This window comes from Gavialis gangeticus, unplaced genomic scaffold, assembly GCF_001723915.1.
Source record: "Gavialis gangeticus isolate Ggan-Ray unplaced genomic scaffold, GavGan_comp1, whole genome shotgun sequence".
Lineage (NCBI taxonomy): Eukaryota > Metazoa > Chordata > Crocodylia > Gavialidae > Gavialis > Gavialis gangeticus.
The window spans coordinates 72,150,556-72,169,630 of record NW_017728992.1 but is presented as its reverse complement, the minus strand read 5'-3'; the positions used below and the strand labels follow the sequence as shown (position 1 = coordinate 72,169,630).

Here is a 19,075-nt window from a genome sequence, read left to right as displayed (position 1 = left end):
TTTTTTTTTTTTTTTTTTTAATGAACTCTATTGCACAAAATAGCTAAACAAATTATGGGGTAGAAGCAAATGTCTACCATACCATCAGCATTCAAGACCTGAAGAAAAGAGTGGAAACTTTCAGGGTCTGAATGCAAGAGTGGAAAAGCTAATTGAGCACAAATGAAAGAATCCATTACGGCTGGAAGGATAAGTAAGAGTACAGGCAGGACAATACTCTCATTTATGATTCAAATATCCAGGGATAGTGCAGCACAGCTTTAAATACAATTTACAGCCTTGATTAAAAATGACTATGTGCATCAACTTGGAAGGAATGCAAAAAGTACAAGAGAGAAAGCACCTGCCTTGTCTAAAAGGGAAGAAAAAGGGATAAGTGAAGCCTGAATGAGGCTGGACATTCACAAGCAATTGGAATGTACAGAATTATGGAATCACTTTTTTTAGCTGGAGATCAACTGATTAGTGGGCAAGGCGGCCCACGTTTAAAGCAACTGATTTGCTGCGTGAAAAGATTATAAGGGAGATTTATGCCAGATAAACAGAGATTTCTACCAGATAATCACTGTGATCTGAGGGAAAAGGGAGTTCATACTGCCCCTGTGTCTTCTGCAAGCAAAATTTAAAAATATGATTGTGGAAAAGGCAATAAGCACCAGAAACACAGAACAAGGCTACACTCCTGCTCTCATGGTGGGGGAGGGAGCAGAAGGGAGGGCAGCTTTTTCCTCGACTTGCATAGGCCTTAAGCTACTCCTTTTCTTCTGTAAGGTGACTTCATCTTCAGACTGTTCTAACTTTTTCAGCTACTTGAAGTTCTTACGGACTCTTACCTCTAGTGAATTATGATTTATTTGTCCCAAAATGATGATAATTGAAGTGCCTTCTTAAAATAATGACAGCATTTGTTCTTGATGATCTTCTGTCCTAGACACGGGTACAGAGGTTAGCCATGTTTGTCTGAAATCAGGCAAAAGATAGTCTCCAGTGTCACCACGTACTACATGGGTCAGAGAGGCATGAGCTTTTGTAGGCAACAGACTGCTTTGTCAGATGCTATGAATGGACTACCTTCTATCTTAGGGGTGAAATACTAGAAGCCAGTAGATGGCCATTAGCACCTCTGGGCATTTATACGTGTGCTCTGGGAGTGAGCACTTTAATAAGAGTGGGTCTTGGAGCGGCTCTAATTAAAGTGCCTGGAGCATCTCGTGTATTAATGTCCCTGTGCCAAAGAATGGTGGCGGGGGTGATTTAACTAAAGCTCATGGCATGGTAATTACCATGCTCCAGCAGACTCGATTAACTGAGTCTGCTCCAATGCACTGTAATTACAGCATGTCAGAGCAGCCTCACTGCACATGTATAGGTGCCCTGTGTCTCTGGCTCACTCCCCTATAAAGTTACTGAGAGTTGCATACTCTCTCCCCACTTTTCCATGTTTGTGTCAATGAGGAAAGCGCAGTAAGCTATCACATACTGAGGAGCTAGCATGATGCTCATGATACCCATCTCTAATTCACAAGCTACCATACACCACCTATTCCAGGGCCTGTATGAAAATCAGAAATTTGCTGAAAAGTAAATGCTTAAAGTTAAGACCAGATGAGACAGACATAAAATTGGTTGGATATGAAAAAAAACAGAAAAATTACCCTGCCTTATAACATCACACTAATGGAGAATAATTGCAAAAATCAGGAAATGAACACAGAGTCCTACTGATAATAGCTAAATTAATAGCAACAGATGCAATACCATTTGCCAGTACCCATAACTGACCAAGAATCTATTGTTTCCTGACAGAAATGGCTTGGTCAATGTGATGTTTTTGCAACCATAAGGCTTCATAATTGCACTGTACTAGACGGTTAAAAATGAAAGCACTGACATTTAAAAAGCTTCACCTGGTACAAGATGCAGCATCCCACTTGCTAAACACTACCAAGGCTGCGCTTATATTACCACAATAAGAATTAGATTGCATTGGCTCCCATTGAATGGCAGGTTAAATGGAAGGTTTTGATCCAGGTTTCCAAGTCCTCTACTGGCAAGCACCACCTTACACAAAGAATTAATTCTTCCTTCACTCTTCTATGACCTGTCATATTCCTTGCCAGTGGAATTACTGGCAATAATAGGACAAGACAAAGGAGAGGGGAGGTTTCTTGCTGCTGGTTTGTGGAACTCTTGCCTCTAAGCTTTAAAGATGGTCCCTGAACTGTTCACACACAGAATAAAACACTAGACTCAACCACATAAAATATTTCCCCTATTATACCCATAATGATTGAAGACAATGATTCTATCTGAGCTAGGGCAAATGAATTTTAACATTATACAAATCTAAAAGATAATACAACATGCTTAGATAGCAGGGTATATAACTCTATACTGGACACATCTACACATGCCCCCATGGCGCAGTTGTTACTGCACCATCGTTTAGTACATCAGTCATCATTTAGTACTTTAGGAAGTACTAAATGATAGCACACGGTTTTTAGCTGCTATGTCACCATAGCGAGGCGCTATAGTGAGAGAGCTCGTTGCTATGGTGACGCACCGGCAGCATCATGGTTACTGCCCGCCGATGCTACATCACCATAGCACATCACTGGCAATGTAGTGTCTCATGTAGCCATGCCCACCAAGTAATATAGACAGGATGAACAGAGAGTTAGTAGATAATACCATTTTCTCCACGGTTATTCCCTTTAAAAGACAGCATTTCTAAAACTAAAAGAGAATAGAAAGAAATAATGGCCCGATGCTGGTATACAGAGTTAGGTCCATCTTGGAAAGGAATTATACAGCTGTTTTTCTAAGCAAAGTCAGATGGTTTATTCACCTAATAAATGAGACACTAAATGAGTCTAGAAATTCTTGGCAACTGGTAAATGCTTACACCTTGGACTCAATACCCCCTTCTTCAAAAAATGGCTTGCTCTTCCCAAGAGTCTTCCAAAATGGCTCCTCAACTATGATTAAAAACAAACAGTGGGCTGAGGATCAGGTAAGCTATACCTGGTTAATGAAACAGCTCAAACAGCTACAACAGCAGTTAAGCCAGTCATCTAAACAGCTTTGCTGATCAGACCCCGTTTTATCAAGATCATAAATCTTTGAAAAAACTTGTGATGAAAGTTTGCAGACTTGACCTCTGCCCAAAGATTAGCTGTTTTAAAAAAAATCTAAATACATTTGTTGTTGCATTTTAATTCTGGAAGGGGCTGGGGGTGGGGCATGGTTATGATATTTTTAAGCTTCTCACACTTTTGAGGGGGCTCATCTCAAAAATAGCTATACATGTCTAGAGTGGTAAATTGGGATCCTGATATATCACAGGGGCCATACATAGTGCTCAATACAAGAAAGAAATTAAAACAATTATAAAAGAAGAATGAAAATATCACTGGCTTCTTCATATGCTCAATAGAAAATTTTATTTGGAACAACTACCAAACTACTATCAGAAACAAAAGATCCATAAAAACTGGGAATGAAACCTCTAAAAAAAATTACGAAAATTTGTATTAAGTGAAATAGGACACTTCTGTTTGAAACATTCAGCAGTCTTAGATAATCTGTCTTTACCTCCTAGTTCCTACACAGAGTTTCTATGTGACCTTGGGTAAAACATTTAAGCACCACAACAGTAGTAGTAATACTAGTATTACCACTATTCTTAATGCTTTTGAGATCCTCAGATGCCACAGTGATGACAGTTACGTAGTGATGACAGCTTCAGGGCCTCTGGAAGTAGAACTGTTGCGGTGTCATAAGGGATAACAAGGCAAGGGACAGCAGGAGCGGGGAAGAACGTGGTGAGCATGTGGGAAAGGATGGGTGAGGGAAATGGTGTTTATTACAGGGGCACACACAAATTACAGTCCCGAACCGTGGGAAAGGATGGTGCCATGGGATCCACATTATCCTCTGGATTTTATTCCATGATGAGTAGTATCACTGCAGCTTCAAGGAGAAGCAGCCATTTTGCCACAGTCCTGGAAAAGGATCCCTCTCTCAGTATGTAACCCTTTATTCAGTCAAGTCCTCTGTGGAGATCTCTGTACAGAAAACTAATGAGGATGCCATGCTTGATGGCATCCTCACTTGTTTGGGCAATGGTGGAAACAGCATATGCTTTCAGGCAAACTATTTTTCATTGCTGAAAAACCATGCCAATTAGCCCGCACCAAGTTAAATGACCCACCAACACAAGAGGGGTGAAAAATAAATAAGTTACCCAATTAAAATTAACATTTGTTGAAAAATGTTGCAACATTTGCTCTGCTGCCTCATAGATGTAAAAAGTGTTTTCATTAAAAAAAACCCAAAGAATACAGAATGCCTATACACGTGCAGCAAGAGTGCTCTGATGCACTGTAATTAGAGCATGTTGGAGCAGACCTGGTAATTACCAAACTCCAGCAGATCATTAATCAGACTCCAGCATCTCATGTATCAGTGTCCTCATGCTTTAGTTAAAGCGCACTCCCACCATTTTTCAGCGCAGGGACACTGATCCACGTGACAATCCATGCACTTTAATTAGAGAGGCTCTCACCCTAACTGCATAAATGTACCCCAGGGGATGCATTACCAACCATACCATTTCTTCCTTTTTGCTCCTATATCAGGACCTTGCTACAGTATTTTCCTTAACCATATCACTTACCATATGTATAATTCAACCCTTGTTTTGTTAAAGAAAAACAAAGCAAAGCATAAACAAAATTTTTTCCATGACATTTTCCCACATGGATTATATTGCTTTTGTCTCAACTGATACCATTTCTATAGTAAAGTCAAGTCTCTTTCAGTATGAAAGTATCTTTTTCATTGTTTCTATATAGGTTATTCCCTGGAAGACTATATCTGTTTTCCTTCATTTTCTTAGACTTTATTTTATTTCATATTTTTTTTAATTGGACATTTTGCTAGAAGTATAACCTCTATTTAAAACATGATGAGCCAATAGATGCTATTCATTTATTAAAAACAATTTTCCAACTTAAGTGGGCCATTAAACTTTAAAGTTTGTGGTACAGTTTAGCTGCATGCATGGAGGGACTAGTATAATTTTACTATCTTAGTTCCAGTTCCTTCTCTTCGCAACTGTATAAATCTATAAATGTTAAGTTTCATGGTGTTACTGCCTAAGGGGTCACATTCTATTTTCAGTGACACCTATGTAATCATGGAACAATTCCTACTGATTATAATGGGATTACATGAAATTTACATGGGTGAAACTGAAAGCAGATTTTTGTGCCTAAGCAGATATTCCTTCCCCTCCCTCCTTCTCCCACATTTGAGGAGGGTTATTTTATTCAGCACTGATTCAGAGATTCAGATTGGCTGGGAAGAAGCAGGCACAGCCGGGTACTCCTGCGACTCCCCTGGTTGTGCCTGCCTCCCCGGGTGGGGGGAGCCATGGGAAAAGCCCCCATGGATGCCCTGCCTGGCCCCATCCCCCACACAGCCCAACCTCCAAGCACCATAAAAAAACCCAACAACAAAAAATAATCCCCGCACTCACCAGCTGCAGCAGCAGCAATCGGGGCCTCTGGGGGCTCATGGCCAAGCTCCCCTGCACAATGCAGGGTAGTAGGGATTACTACTACCCCCCTTCCCCCGCCCTGCTTGGCACCAGTGCAGCAGCTGTCACAGAGCCCCCCCATGCAGTGCAGAGGAGTGGGGGTTAGCGGGGATTGCCACCCCCACCTAGCACCCGCACAGCAGCTGCCCCATGGCATGGGGGCAACACAGCTTGGCAGGACACTGTCTAAGAGCTGGGGCCATTAAGCCTGAGTGGTGCTGGGCTCCAGCTGACACATGGAGCCACCCCAGCTCTCAGACAGTGTGCAGCACCCTGCGAGCCATGCTGCACGCGCATGATGGGACAGCTGTTATGTGGGTGCCAAGCGAGGAGGGAAGAGGGGCTATCACTACTACCTTGTGCTGCGTGGGGGGGGCTCTGCCACAAGCCCCCAGAGGCCCTGATTGCTGCTGCTCCAGCTGGTGAGTGCGGGGAGTGGGGTGGAATGTGTTTGTTTTTAGAAGTGCCAGGAGGTTGGGGCAGGTGGGGATGAGGCCAGACAGGGCAGCCATGGGAGCTTTTCCTGTGGCTCCCCCCACCCGAGGAGAGGCTGGCACAGCCGGAGGAGCCATGGGAGAACCTGCAGCTGCCCAGCTGTGCCTGCCTCTCCCCGGCCAATCCGAATCTCCCCAAATTGATCTGGAGGCTTCAGATTCAATTTGGACCTTTTAATGGGTCTCCCAATTTGATTTAATTTGGATTCAAAGATTTGGCTGCCAAATCACACCGAATCTCCTCCAAATCGAATCAGCAACCTAATGAATCACAGTCCTAACGAAAATATACCCTACCCAATTACCACTTTTCACATGACGAATGCCAAACAAATTCCACATACCTGCCTTTAGGACAGTGCTGGGTGCATCCAGTTCCCTTTACTAAGTACACATGAGAATGGAGATGGGAAATAAAGCAGCTACAGGATATCTTTTCAAAATCTGGCATTCACAGAACAAGGGCAAGGTGGAAAGGTAGGTTTCCATAGCAGCATTCCCTAAAACAATCTGATTTGCCATACACATGTTCTATATGGCATCCCTAGACACCAAATCCACGCAGTGGAATAAGTAGTCCCTCTATTCCCATTTCCTTTCCCCTAGGAAAATGAAAAGGGAATGCGAGAGTGAATATACAATATGCAATGTCTACAGCAGTGTTTTTCAACACCCACCAGAAAATGCAAGCTAATTTTAGTTTTCATTTTTTATTTTTTTTACTACAAAATAATAGTACAACGCTTACGTTTTAAAGAACTCAGAAAGACCACAACAGGTCAGATCACTGGCATCACGTAGGGGGTGCATGTACATCCCCTGAGCATGTTGGTGCACCCCCTACGATAAGGTGCCGCCAACACTGCCAGTGGCACCTGCGAGCGGTTGCCGCTTGCCACCCTCCACCCCTTGCCACTGACACTACAGGCAGTCAGCAATCGCCACTGGTTGCTGTTGACACTGCCAGCAGCATCTGTGGGTGGTCTTCGACCCCTGGTCAGTGCTCGCAACACCCTGCCCTCCCACTGGCTTTGGCGGCATCTGCAGGAGCTCCCCGCTTACTGCTGCCATCCTCACGCCGCCACCAGCGCTGCCATGCCCCCCCAGCCAGGGGGTACGCATCATTCATGGGTCAGATTTTATTTTTTTAACACTGTGGATTCCTATTTGAAATCTTGAGTTTATCTTATAAATTATATTTACAGTGCTAACAGTGCTAACATTGTACGGCACCCTTGTAAGGATCTCAAGGCACCCTGGTTGAGAATCACTAGCCTAGAACAGCCAGCACAGATTGTATAGGCACAGGTACTAATCTGACACTAGTAAGGGCTAGTTGTGTATTGCCATCTCTCTGGAGCAAGGTAAGAAACTATGCATCTTTGAGAAAACTAGTTCTATGAGCTGCTTCTTGAGCAATACAGCAACCTTTCTCATCCGCAGGGCAGATTCTATTTTTAAAGAAGAAGTACAGTGTAGATTCCTGTTTTGTTTTACAAGGGACTGAGCACAATGACACACTCACACTGGACTGATTTACATCAGTTTTGTAAAACAATATTCATTACAGTGGGTTCCAGAATGGCCAAATGGCTAATCCAGTGCTGTTGACTGTAGGCTGCTATTACAGGCCTGACCACTAAATGGCAGGGCAGCTAATAATAGACTATTCACATTGTCCAGGTGCCTAACCCAGATTGTAAATGTTTAGGAGACATTCTCTGATAGTTTATCTGACTTCCAAACCAGTAACAATGTTAGGTCAATTTAAAGCCTAACAGCAATGGTTATTATAAGGATGCTTACTTCCATGACATCAGGTCATTTCTCATAAATTCAAATTACTAGTCTTCCTGACCAGTGCAGTAAATTCCTGGTTACAATATTCACTGCGCTGTTTTTCAGTCGCATGAATTTACTTTTATTCATTCAAAAATGTACCTAACAACAATCATAAAAAATTAGTTTCCTCTAATGCTCACACAAAAATACCACTGCAAGAATAAAATTCTCACAGCTCAGTAGTGACTCCATTTGCTTGTGTGCATCTCTTTAAACTTGCTGTTCAGTTAACAGTGGCAGTCTGCACATCTCATTCATGAGGAATGAATTCAACTGACAAAGATTTTAATTGCATCCTTAAGAAGTCAGCATCATCAAAGAATGACTTTCTTCCTAGTTCTTGGTCACTTCTCATTCCATCTGCCCCACCCTTTAATATGTCATTCCTCATATCTTGTGCTGTTGGGGCATTCAAAATTAAAAGCAACTGCCTACCTTGTGCACAGAATTCCTTAGGTATCTCATTCTATGAAGGCACTAACATTTTTTGAGACAGTGTAGAAAATGGAGCAGCCCATAAACAGTGCACTATGAAGTAAATCATCAGTATTAGTAGCAATAAGTGAAAAACCTGTGTCATTTTCTGACACTTGCTCACTGCCTGTCCTTCTTACTACCCTGAACGCTACAACTAGTAAACTGCTTTGTCCAACAGCACCTACAACACTGAGCAAAGAAACATATCCATAAAATCATCCATCAAATTATCGTCAGCTGCAACAAATGGCGAATTCACTGGAATTTCCCTTGCACCTGTTTGGATTTATCCCTATTGCTGCTCTGACCAACATGTCAAGAAGAGGGAGCTACTTAAATAGTACACCTGTCCCTCTCTAAGCTTTGGCCTAATTCCACATCAGCCTTTTCTCACAATGAGTTGTTTGCCTTGGTAAGGGCCAGCCATCTCAGGGTCCTTGGCTTGAGTTGTTACCAGAGGGACCCCTGCCCTATGTAACGCTGCAAGCATGCCCATGTGCAAGGTAGGCCTGGCAAACCTCTCCATCTCTCCTAAGGTAGAGAACTGCTGAAACAGTGTCTAAAGTTAATGGTGCTCACAGACTACCAGCAGTGATGATAAACTTAGAAGGCAGGGTAGATTTGCACCTTATAGACTAACTAAATCAGCATATATAACATAACCTATATGACATAGAATCAAAGGACTGGAAGGGACTTGAAAGATCATCAAGTCTGGTCCCCTGTCATGGGCAGGAGGTTATTGGACTCAAACCAGGTGCTTGCCCAGCCTCCTCTTGAACACCTCCAAGGATGGTGACTGCACCACCCCTGCTGGGAGCATGTTCCAGATTCTAGATACCCTATGGAAAATAAGTTTTTCCTTATGTCCAACCTAAATTTTGCCTCAATTAGCTTGTGCCCATTGGTCCTTGTCCTCCCTGTGGTTGCCTTCCTAAAGAGTCGCTCCCCTAGATTTTGGTATTCACCCTTGTTTGTAGGCAGCTGTCAAGTCACCTCTCAGTCTTCTCTTGCTCAGACTGAACGAACCCAGTTCCCAGAGTCTCTCCTTATACGGCCTATCCTCCAGGCCCCTAATCATATGGGTGGCCCTTCTCTGTACCCTTTTGAGTTTATCCACATCCTTCCTGAAGTGTGGTGCCCAGAACTGGACACAGTACTCCAGGTGTGGCCTCACCAATGCCAAATAAAGGGGGAGGAGCACCTCTCTAGATCTGTTTGCAACACATCGGCTGATACGCACCAGAGTTCTGTTTGCCCTGCTGTCGACTTCCTCACACTGTTGGCTCATATTCAGCTTCTGGTCCACTGTCACCCTCAGGTGCCTTTCAGATGCAGCGCGAGCCAGTGGACCACCACTCATCGTATAGTGGTGAAGGTTCTTCCTACACAGATGAAGGACCCAGCAACTGTTCATACTGAACCTCATCTGACTGCGTTCAGCCCATAGGACCAGTCTGTTGAGGTCATCCTGGACCCTTACCCTCTCCTCAGATGTGTCCGCATTTCCCCACAGCTTGGTGTCATCTACAAACTTGATCACTGTGTTTCCCACCCCCTCATCCAAGTCATTGATAAAGACGTTAAAGAGCACGGGCCCAAGCACCAATCCCTGAGGGACGCCACTGGAGACAGCCCTCCAGGATGAGGCCATCCCATAGATTACAACTGCCTGGGATCAACCCCCGAGCCAACTGCCAACCCAGTTCACTGTAGACTGGTCTAGGCCAGTACCCTCCAGCTTAACTGAAAGGATCTCGTGGGAGACAGTATCAAAGGCCTTGCTTAAGTCTAGGTAAATGATGTCAGCCTCATGTCCCTTGTCCAGCTGGTTAGTTACCTGGTCATAAAAGGACATCAGGTTTGTTAGGCATGACCTACCCTTGACAAAGCCGTGCTGGTTGCTTCTTAATAGCCCGCTAGTTATGAGCTTGTGGTTGATGGCCTTCTTGACAATTTTTTCAAAGATTTTTCCCAAGACCGAGGTTAGACTGTCCAGTCTGTAGTTTGCAGGGTCATCCCTCTTCTTTTTCTTAAAAATGGGTACCACATTAGCCGTCTTCCAGTCGTTTGGAACCACTCCTGAGTTCCAAACTCTTTGAACAGCTTTGCCAGAGGCCTTGCTATGAACTCAGCCAGTTCTTGTAGGATCTTGGATGCAGGTAATGTGGCCCAGCAGACTTGAATACATCCAAATGTTCTAAGAGTACGCTCACCTGCTTGGGACCGATTTCATGTGGAGTGCTGTCTTCCTTATATTCCCTGGGCCTCTGGACAAGTGAACAGCTCCCATCTGATTTCAGGAACACCAATGTGAAGTAAGTATTTAGGAGTGCTGCCTTTTCGTAGGAACCAATGGTGGGCTGCCCCCCCACCCAAGGTTTAGTAGCGGTCCCACGGTGGAGCTTGATTTTTTCTTCCTCCCTATGTACCTATGGGAGGACTTTTTGTTGTTCTTTATTTCGGTTGCCAGCTTGATCATGCCTGCCTTGAGACTGCCTTCTGTCTGATTTCAGACTAACATGGCTAACTACCGCTCTCTGCTCATGTATAGACAAATCTTACACAAGCATCTTCCTTCCTGACCAATGGATTTCCCCTTCCTGCAGGGGAAGTGATGTTGAGGGGTAACCAACATGGGTTTGTGCCAGGCTGATCCTGCCTGACTAACCTGGTCTCTTTCTATGAGCAGGTAACAAAAAGCTTAGATGTGAAGGAGGAAGTCAATGTCGTTTTCTTGGACTTCCAGAAGGCCTTCGACACAGTTTCCCACCCAATTCTGGTGGGCAAGCTGAGGGACTGCGGCATTGATGAATGCACAGTCACATGGGTGGCAAACTGGCTCCAGGGGTGCACCCAGAGGGTGATGGTGGACGGGTCGATGTCGACCTGGGCAGCGGAGTCCCCCAGGGCTCGGTCCTTGGGCCGGTGCTGTTCAACATCTTCATTAGCAATCTGGACAAGGGTGTGGAGAGCACCCTGTTCAAGTTTGCTGATGACACCAAGCTCTGGGGTAAAGTGAATACACCAGCAGGCAGGGACCATATCCAGGCAGACCTGGATAGGTTAGAGAAGTGGGCGGATCTGAACAGGATGCGGTTCAACAAGGACAAATGAAGAGTGCTGCACCTGGGGAGAGGGAACCAGCATTACTGTTATAGGTTAGGGGCTGACCCTCTCAGCAGCACAGAGGCAGAGAGGGATCTTGGAGTCAGGATTGACTCCAGGAGGAATATGAGTCGCCAGTGCAACGGAGTAATAGGCAGAGCCAACCACACCCTGTCATACATCAACAGGGGCATCACTAACAGGTCCAGAGAGGTCTTGCTCCCCCTCTATGCAGCACTGGTCAGGCCGCAGCTGGAGTACTGTGTCCAGTTCTGGGCACCGCACTTCAAGAGGGACGTGGAGAACCTGGACAGGTTCCAGAGGAGGGCCACTCTTGTGGTTGGGGCCTCCGTGGCCAGCCCTATGAGAAGAGGCTGAGGGACCTGAATCTCTTCAGTCTCCACAAGAGAAGACTGAGGGGGGATCTTGTGACTACCTATAACCTTATCAGGGGCCAGCAGCGGGGACTCGGGGAAAGTCTGTTAACCAGGGCCCCCCTTGGAGTTATTAGGAACAATGGCCACAAGCTGAGGTAGGATAGGTTTAGGTTGGATATTAGGAAGAACTACTTCACTGTAAGGGTGGCCAGAGCCTGGAATAGGCTTCCCAAAGAGGTGGTGCTCTCACCTTCCCTGGAAATCTTCAAGAGGAGACTGGATAGGCACCTGGCTGGGGTCTTATGACCCCTGCCACCTCCAGTGCTCCTTCCTGCCCATGGCAGGGGGTCGGACTCAATGATCTGTCTAGGTCCGTTCCGACTCATTGATTCTATGATATGGCTGAAGAGTATGCCCACTTGACGTAACCATTTCTCTGTAGCTGAAGGAGCAGCCAGGTAGACTACGGAACCAGTAAACCAAGAGGAAAAAGACCTCAGTGCCCAGCTAGGAGGTAATACACCTAGATAAACGGCATCCACCAGAGAAGCATCTATCCTGCCCCCTTATAAGAAAGTGTAGCCTGTTGCCTAGTTCATGGCATTGGTACTTACATAGCAAATGCCTCTGTATTGCTTCCTTAAAGTATGCACAACTATCTCCTGCATATGGTGGTTTTATTACCCTCACTGTTCAACTGATGGTAGCAATAAATAAGGAGCTGGGTTGATGTTGACTAATTACAAAAGCTACCTCTTATGCATATACAACCAAAGCTCAGATGCCAGTTGCACCATTACTGCTTGCCAGTGCAAGAGAAGACCAGAATCAAGCTGAAAGCCAAGTGCCTGGTGAACTGGTGTGGTCTCAGGGCTGGGATTGACAAAATCAAACTGATTGTCAGTTTGAGCACTGGGATCACATGAGAGCCCGCTAAAGACCCTGGTGCAGTCCTGGAGCTGGAACCAAAAATGAGCTGGTTGTTTGTTGTGGTCCTGAGGCTAAGACTGAGGCAGTTTGAGACTGTGGTGCAGTCTCAGGGCTGGAACTGACAATCAGCTGATTGTGGGACCCAATCCGATGACCACATTGGAGCTGGCTGGAGACTCTGGTCTGTTTGGGGGAGTTGCCAAGCAAACCCTGTCATGCATCAGTCAGCATCAGGCTGCATGGCAGGGAATACTGCCATACAGTCAATTAAAGGTGCAATGGAAACCAGTCACACAATTAATACGCATATTTTGTAGAATCATTTTCTGGTTGCTTTTACATTTGGTGGTGCCCTAATTGCCTGAATGTGTAGCCAGGCAACAATTTAAGACACAATTCACAAGTTAATTCTATCTCAAGTGTAACCTCTGCCAGGGGCCCTAGGTATTCAAATCCTTATATCTGCTCCCTTACCAAGATCCAGGGTGTGTGGACAATGTTAGGGAGGGAAGGTGGAAGGTCAAACTTTTCTTATGGTGAAGAAAAGAAGTAGGAGGAAATTATGGTGGTTCTTTGTCTCAATGTCTTGATAACTCATGAAAATGACAGTACCACAGAAGATACTGTTGGTCTTTCCCCCCAACTCTGTAAACTGAATTTAGAGCTCATAACTACACTGAGTAATAAATACGAAGTCATCCTTACCACATTGTTTTGCTTTGATTTGTTTTCTAATTCTTACTTTGCACACCGTGGATAAAACGATTACATTTAGAAATCCACATGTAGCTTTTTGCTATATGATCAACCATAAAGTCAACGGGGTTTATTTGTTCATTTTAAGACACTAAAGGTGCCTATACATGAGCAGCAAGGCTACTTTGATGAGCTGTAATTACGATTGAGTCTGCTGGAGCATGGTAATTATGCAGATTCCAGCATCTTGTGCATCAGCATCCCCGTGCTGAAAAACTGCAGTGGGGCCACTTTAACTAAAGCTCATTCCACAAGCTTTAATTAAAGCTGCCTTATTTTAGTGCAGGGACACTGATACACAAGACATTCCAGGCACTTTAATTAAAGCAGCTCTCAGAGTTGCTTTAATTAAAGTCTCCCCCCAACTCCCTCCCCACCCCCCAAGTACATGCATTACACCCAAGATTACAGATTGCTGCTTTTCAGAAGACCATTATGGATTGCCATAGTTTATCACAATTCCAGGGACCGGTACCTGCTTGAAGCCACTCCCAGGTAAACCAGATTTCTGCTTTCAGGGATTGCTGTTGCACTGTGGGTGTAGAGTTGAAGGACCATGTCCCATTTCCTCTTGCCTCATAAAAAGAGAATGGAGTATTTAGAAGACTAATAGATACTTTTCCTCAGCCTAGATCCATCTTTCTTCCCTTGCAGAACTTCCATGGCAAAATGAGGGGACTGATGATTTAATGAAATGTTAACGTCTCGTGACCTTGACTTGTAAAACAAGTAAATGGGTATCTCACATTTTCTGAACTCTTGCAAGAGTATCTCTCCTTTGTGGTTAATATGGATGATAGCCACACCTCCCCAAAGCACAAACATAAAACCTTCCCTGCTGCTCCTCCAGCTACCATAATGTACATTAATGGTAGAAAGGATTTCAAGGAAATAATAAGCTTCTTAAGCCATTTTACTATTTTATGTATTCTCTTAAAGGCTTGGGGCATTCATGTAGTTGCTTCCAACACACTACAATACAACTTTAAGATACAGTATACTGGAGGGTATTAACAGAATACATCCTTCAGCAATTGCAAAGAATTAACGCAGTGCAACATCTACTTTATCTATATTATCCCCTCTACAGTGATCCACCATTTTTTTTCTGGACCACAAGAGTCTACTTGTTACTTGAAGAGAAGCAATATAAGTTTAGAAACTTTGGGGAAATTGGAGGGGTCTTTCGATCCAGCTACCACGAACACACCAAACTTTCCCTAGTGACCCATAGCAATATGTTTTAAGTTTGTTGAGCAAGTGAGGGCCCCATAGGTATGCCTCATTTTCTGTCACAGCGTAATAAATATGTAAGCAATGAGAGACCTTTCTGGAAAAATAAGATGACATGCCTACTTTAAAATTATCTGATGCTTCCCGAAGCTTCCAAATTATGTTTCCTTGAAGTTAGAAGACACACCTCTTCTAGATAAATTTCATGATCTCTTTCTTCCTTATCCTTCTTATTCTATTTTTTTCATGCTTGATTACTATAACTTTCTCCTGGACATCCTCTCCATCCTAAATTTTGCTTATGATTCTCCTCAAAATCTACCCATCTGCTTCTAATTCATGCCTACCTAATTCTGGATTTTGGTCTATCCTTTGGACATCTCCTCTTGGTAGTCTTACCATAACATTAAATCTAGTGTGGCCAAAACTACACTCCTTACTCTCTCAAATCCATTCTGTTATTCTCTTCCTTGACGCTATCACCAAGATCCCCCTTACTACTCAGGATCAACCTTTGGGGATTATCTTTGATTCTTCCTCATTTCTAGCCCCATGCATGCATCTCAGGTCCAGGTTGATATTTATATTCAATTTGGAAAAGCCATGTTTATCTTTTTGTCTGTTTGACAGTAAAAAGCCTGGGAACAAAAAAATGGGATCTCCCTCCCCCCCGAATTTAAACACTGCATGTTTGTGTTAACATAATGACATGCAGATCTTACCCCATCCACCTACCACTTCCTTTTTCACAGTCTGCCTTTAGGTTGGTTTGCTTTTTGGTGAGGGGAGGGGGAAATGCTACTTGCAATCCAATAGCTTAACACAGCAGAGATAGAATCACTAACAGTTTTCTTGCTTCAGACTATGTATTCTAGTGAGTCTCACCAGACTAACTGAAGCACAGCTTTTATGTGGGAATCACCAAAGAAAAATTATTAATATGCCAAAGCATTCTTATAACTTCATACAGCTGCATAGATGTTTTTATAGCTGAAAGCATGAACCCCATGAAAAACTAATACTGAACCCCTTAATCACAAACTTGCCCAAAATAAAAAATACATTCCAAAGTACTGCATGTAAAAAATGTATATGTGCATTCCAAAATATTGAAGAACTGCATACAGTGCAAAGTCGTGCTAGAAGACATCAGGTTTATGCAGACTACCAGGAAAGATACACATTATCAAAGCCTGGAAACCACTCCAGAGACAGATTTTAACTGACAGCTAGTTAAGAGAAGAACAACATTTCTTCACACAAATACAAGAAAATACTTTCTAGAGGATAATTCCTTTTAACTAGCTATTTTCATGTAAGCAGCGTCTTCCACAGGGTGGGGGCGGCAATCTGTGTTGAAGCTTTTCACTAGGTACTTCAAGTGGTTCCAAATACAAAACTGAAATCTGTTTTGGCCTCCTAATTTGCTTTCCGTTTTTAGCATGCAAGAATTTATTCACACATTTTTTGACACAAGTCCAAGAATACAAACAGGAAAATGACATTATACGAGTAGATTACCTAGTATAATCTAAGTGTACCTATAAAAAAGAAGTTATTTTGACTCTTAATTTTGGTCAATGTAAAATCGTCATTATAGATATTCTGGCCAAAGAAGGTCTTTCTTGCATTTGCTCTTCAGCTGTAACAAAAAGTAAAGAGAAGGCAGGGGGGATAGGGGGGAGGAAAGAAAGAAAGAGAGAGAGGGAGAGAGAGGGAAAGAGAGAGAAAGAGAGAAGGATGGCAGATACACTGAGAATCTGCAGTGTGGATAATCAAACCCTTTATTGTCTATGTTACATCAGACTGCAACACTGTAAAAAACCTGTTAAGGAGAGGAAACAGATTGGTAGAGGTAGTAGAAAGTCCCTGTAACAGTCATAAAATGGCTTACAGGAGTGTCTGTGTCATGCTAAAAATATTATCATACTGTTTAAAATGCTGATCAAAGCTCATTGACTAAATAAATAAGGAACACAAATCAGTTTAAATACTATAGTCTAAGTGAAATAACAAATCAATACTACATGATGAGAAAGAAGAAAAAAGAAGGGTGAAGATTCATATCTAAAAACATCTAGGCTTTAAGATTGGTTTTCCCCACCCACCCCCATTTCTTGTTTAATTAAGTGAAAATCTCATTTCTGTGCTATATACAGCATATAATTATTTTAACTGATTTCTCCAACTGTTGTTCTTCATGTCACTAAATTATGATTGTAAACTGCTGATTAGTACCCTGGTAATGGCAGTGACAGCACTATCCTCTCCTCTGCGAGATATTCTGGAAGAAACTTTCCAGAAAGCTTTTGGTTCTACATATTAACTAGGATTTTCTGTATCAGCCTGCAAAAAATAAATAAATAAAATAAAATAAAGAGTTACAAATGTACACTACGCTTTTGTGCCATTTTGGGTACAGAAGAGTTTTTAATAACTAAAACACAAACAAATAAACTAAGCAACTATTAAGTAACTAGCTTTTGTGCATTCCTGAACTGTCACTGTTACTTTCATCCAACAAAAATATGACTCGGAGAAAGAAAAAAAAGTCAATGCTAGTGCAAACCCAAATCATAATCAATTGTTAACCAACACAGCAAAATATTTGATTTTTTTTTCTTTTGGTGTACAGTGGAATGTGTCTATGTGACTTCCTTCAAAATAACTTCACAAAACAATCAATTACAGTCACTTATAAGTATTTGCACAGACATTCCTAACTACACCAGGACTACAGCGAATTCTGGTATACATCTGGTGTAAGAGTATGAGGAAAAAAATTAGTAAAAAAACCACAATTACATAAGAAAATTACATTTGCATTGCTGCAAGTGTTGCAACATAACAAAAACTGTTAAGTTATTTAACAAGTAACAAGTAATATTCAGAACCAATTACTGACTAGGTTTAAAAAAAAAGACAACCCCCCAAATGGTTAGAACAGAAAAATCACGCTTTGTTTTTTTCCTAAAAAATACCCACAAATTTGTCAGAAGCCCATTGCTACAAAAAAACAGAACTATACCATTATTGTATTAAGTAAACTGTTGCTCTCACCAGTATTAAAGGTTAACATCATTTCTGTACATGTAAAATTATTGCTTTTTTGAAAAATATACTTAGCATGCTAGTTTTTTTATCTGTTTCCTGCCTTTACAAAATGTTACAATTAAAAAAAAACCTAGTAAAGCTTTTGCAAAAAATTTCACAGAACATTTTCTTTCAAGGCAGCAGTAACTTTTGATAATGCATAAAATTATATGTGCAAAATCTGAAACTCTCAGAAATATTACCATCACACATAGTGTCACAGCAATAAGAAAAGAAAATATTTATATCTGTGGAATACATTTTTAATTGCTTACACTGCATGGTTTAACAACCTGTTATGTGCCACAACCCCCACCTCGAAAACTTGCATTTAAAAGAGTTACTGTAGAAGAGGTATATAAAGCTTTTTTTTTTCCTAACACCACCAGTGATCACCAAGTACAAGACATGACACATATGAACATTAACCTGCCACCACAAAAGAAGTTATTCATCTTTTCAAAATGTCACCAGGCCCAGAAAGGAAGGGTAACTGGCTTGCTGAACAAAAATACAGGAGCATAAAGTTCCCTAAGAGGCTAGGTCTGTCCCAACTTGTTCAGCAACTCCTAAACATACAGATCAGAGGCTTTAAACAGCTTAACAACTGTTAAAAATGTGAAGACTTCCTTTGTGATCAGGTTGAAGAAAATAGCCCTGTTACAAAAAAGGTCCTGAGAGTAAAACACAAAAGCCTGGGTTTTTTTGTTTTTTTTTTTAGTGTTCAACTAGCTTTTCTTTTCCAAAGCAGAATATAAGCGTTTCTCTGGAAGTGTTTCAATTTCCATATTCACATACTATTAATGGTGCGCAGTGAAGAACAAGAGCACTAGAAATGCAAGTGGTCCCCAAACTGTAATGAAACAAACCATTGCAGAATGATGGTCTTCTCTTTAGTCCTTCATCAAGCATATCTTTCCATAGCACCGAATGCCACCTCTTTCTCCCCATCACCTTTCCTTTTTTTTTTTTTTAATTTGCTTTTCAGCATGACAGCCAGTGGCAGTTTCATTAATTAATACTTCTCCAGCCCCCAAATCCACTGCTGTTTTTCAAATGTTGTAAATAGTCATTGTGAGCATCAGGGAGGTTTTTGTTACAGTGCTTAACTTCTTCACGCTGTCCAAATCACATAAAGTTTAATTTTTCCAGTGTCTCAA

The 19,075-nt window shown here is 42.4% G+C and overlaps 1 long non-coding RNA gene across 2 annotated transcripts in view; it reads right to left on the bottom strand.

Moving 5' to 3' along the window:
- LOC109302645 overlaps window positions 1–19,069 on the bottom strand; it is a 42,555-nt gene extending 23,486 nt beyond the window's left edge. For both annotated transcript variants that reach the window (XR_002098881.1, XR_002098879.1), the window contains exons 1-2: window positions 14,065–19,069; window positions 2,911–2,981 (exon numbers count right to left, since the gene is read on the bottom strand). This is a non-coding gene — a long non-coding RNA (uncharacterized LOC109302645). The remainder of the gene's footprint in view (window positions 1–2,910; window positions 2,982–14,064) is intronic.
- Between the last annotated feature and the right edge of the window lie 6 nt (window positions 19,070–19,075).